The sequence below is a fragment of the Schistocerca piceifrons genome, chromosome 4 (assembly GCF_021461385.2).
Source record: "Schistocerca piceifrons isolate TAMUIC-IGC-003096 chromosome 4, iqSchPice1.1, whole genome shotgun sequence".
NCBI lineage: Eukaryota > Metazoa > Arthropoda > Insecta > Orthoptera > Acrididae > Schistocerca > Schistocerca piceifrons.
This window is the reverse complement of record NC_060141.1, coordinates 488,333,601-488,337,258: the sequence shown is the minus strand read 5'-3', so window position 1 is coordinate 488,337,258 and position 3,658 is coordinate 488,333,601.

Genomic DNA, 3,658 nt, shown 5'->3' with positions numbered 1-3,658 from the left:
ATCACAGTTTCTAATCGAAACCCTGATGCCTGGTCTTCTTTCAATACATCCATTTTGCTCTTCCTATCAGAAATTCCACTTTGAGGAGCTGTAGACTGTGTTTCATTCCCATTATTAGAAAACAATAGGTCACACTCAACAGAATTTGCACTAAATCGTTCTCCTCCCTCTTCGGAAAAGGATTCTTCGTTATCATCTTCGTGTAGTTCTGCGTTTCCAGCGACATCTACCTCCTTATCATCAGCACTGATAGATTCACATTACTAGGTGGGTTTTCAGAAACAAAAGACTGCTCCAACAATTCCCTTATCTCCTCATCTGATACACCTCTTCCCCGTAAAATTTTCAGTTTGTAGAACAGACAACTGTTATGAAATAATGCACCAAAATAAACCAGTACTTAGCCCAAGGAGGACTGTTGTACACTGAAAGAATAACAGCTCGAGTCAGTAGTAGCATATGACGTAACAGACACCGCACAGACAGACACCTAGTTGTTGAAAAATTTCCTTTAACGACAGGGGCCTGCGAGGCCCGTACGTGACGAAACGTGCACCAAGATTTAACACAAAGCTATAAGTAAACTTTTTTTTCCTAAAATTATGAGTAACTTGATAAATCAGGAAAAGTCATAAAATTTCATTAAAATAAAATGTATATTCTCTAACAAAGAAGATATTAAATATCACGGACGGCCTTCTTAGGCCCAATTGTAGGTAAAGGATTAAATAAAGCAAAAAGTTATGTTAGTTATAAACTTTCAAGGTAAAATATTTTTGTTCCGTATGAGACCCTAAAATATGATTACTTGTATGGAAGGCACCACATGGTCATAATTCCAAATAATTTTATGAAGTAACTATTAAAATGGAGCTGGAACGTGTAAAGGTATTTACACTGGACTGTCTAAAATTAGATGCCAATAGTGGCCACATCAGCAGAAGTGCTAATAATGTTCTGCATCCTGTTGTTTATTTTTTATTTATTTATTTATTTATTGTTCCGTGGTACCAAATTAAGGAGAAGTCTTCATGGTCATGGAACGAGTCAATACATGAAATTATAACACGATTTTAGAAACAAATAAAATGAAATATAAGAAAAACATATTCAGGTGACAAGTCGTAAGTTTAAATAAAGAAAATCAACAATGTAACACTGGAATTTGCTTAATTTTTTAGCTCTTCCAGGAGCTCCTCGACAGAATAGAAGGAGTGAGCCATGAGGAAACTTTTCAGTTTAGACTTAACAGAGTTTGCGCTACTGCTAAGATTTTTGAGTTCTTGTGGTAGCTTATTGAAAATGGATGCAGTAGAATACTACACTCCTTTCTGCACAAGAGTCAAGGAAGTGCATTCCACATGCAGATTGGATTTCTGCCTAGTATTAACTGATTGAAAGCTGCTAACTCTTGGGAATAGGCTAATATCGCTAACAAACGACATTAAAGAAAATATATACTGTGAGGGCAATGTCAGAATTCCCAGACTATTGAATAGGGGTCGACAAGAGGTTCTCGAATTTACACCACATATAGCTCGAACAGCCCGTTTTTGAGCCAAAAATACCCTTTTTGAATCGGAAGAATTACCCCTAAAGATAATACCATACGACATAAGCGTATGAAAATATGCGAAGTAGACTACTTTTCGTGTTGAAGTGTCATTTATTTCAGATAATGTTCTAATGGTAAGTAAAGCAGCATTTAGTTTCTGAACAAGATCCTGGACATGGGCTTTCCACAACAGCTTACTATCTACCTGAACGCCTAGGAACTTGAACTGTTCCGTCTCGCTTATAATATGCCCATTCTGTCTGATCAAAATATCGGTTCTTGTTGAACTGTGAGTTAGAAACTGTAAAAACTGAGTCTTACTGTGATTTAGCATGAAATTATTTTCCACAAGCCACAAACTTATTTCATGAACTACATTATTTGATACTGTTTCAATATTACACACAAGATCCTTCACTATCAAGCTAGTGTCATCAGCAAACAGAAATATTTTTGAATCACCTGTAATACTGGAAGGCATATCATTTATATAAATAAGAAACAGCAGTGACCTCAGCACCGACCCTTGGCGAACGCCCCACTTAACAGTGCCCCATTGGGACTGAACATCACTACCACTCTCAATATTGCGGAGAATTACCTTCTGCTTTCTGTTCTTAAAGTAAGAGGCGAACCAATTATAAGCTATTGCCCTTACTCCATATGGTCCAACTTCTGCAGTAATATTTTGTGGTCAACGCAGTCAAAAGCCTTCGTTAAATCAAAGAAAACACCTAGCGTTCGCAACCTTTTATTTAATCCGTCCAAAACCTCACAGAGGAAAGAGAATATAGCATTTTCAGTTGTTAAACCATTTCTAAAACCAAACTGAACGTTTGACAGCAAATTATGTGAATTTAAATGCTACAGTAATCTTGTATATACAACCTTCTCGATAACTTTAGCAAACACCGATGGCATAGAAATAGGTCTAAAATTGTCAACATTATCAATGTCTCCCTTTTTATAAAGTGGCTTCACTACCGAGTACTTTAATCGATCAGGAAACCGACCACTCCTAAAGGAAAAGTTACAGATATGGCTAAGTACTGGGCTAACATACATAGAACAGTACTTCAGTATTCTGCTAGATACTCCGTCATATCCATGACAGTTCTTGGTCTTTAGTGATTTAATTAACTCAATCTCTCTCTGGTTAGTATCATGGAGGGGCATTTCAGGTAACAGTCTCGGAACACTTTTTTCTAAGAGCGCTATATGATTCCCTGTTGGGACTAGGTTTCTATTTAGTTCACCTGCTATATTCAGAAAGTGATTATTAAATACTGTACATATATGCGACTTATCAGTAACACGGACATTCCCACTACGAACTGATTCTATATCCTCGACCTGTCTCTGCAGACCAGCCACTTCCTTTGCGACTGACCATATGGTTTTAATTTTATCCTGAGACTTAGCTATTCTATCTGCATACCACATACTTTTTGCCTTCCTAATAACATTTTTAAGCACCTTACAATAGTGTTTGTAATGGGCTGCTGCATTTAGATTTTGACTGTTTCTAACGTTTTGATGTAACTGCCACTTTGTTCTACAAGATATTCTTATCCCTCTAGTCAGCCACCCAGGCTGCCTGTTTGTGCTAGTACCCTGTTTTGAACATTCTAACGGAAGGCAACTTTTAAAGAGCACGAGAAAAGTCTTGAGAAAAGCATTATATTTATCATCTACTGTATCAGCGCTATTAACATCTTGCCACTCTTGTTCCTTGATAAGGTTTACAAAGGTCTCTACAGCAACTGGATCAGCTTTCCTAAACAGCTGATGACTATATTTAACACGTGTTGCAGCACAAAAATCGTTTAGAGTTAAAATTTGTGCATCATGATCTGAAAGGCCATTCACATTTTTACCATTTAACTTTACCAGTTAGTAACCTAAAGACTTTGTGGTCACTACTACCTCAGTGAAACATTTCTCAAAGTAATTTTTCATCATAAAAATAGGAAGTGGACGGTACACTGATAGAATTCGTAGAAAATAACAGATAAATATCATCCATTAACACGCCTATAGAACAAGTCTGTTCCACGGCAACAGCTGTTAAATTAGAAAAGAAAGTTACCGCGTAGTTTACAA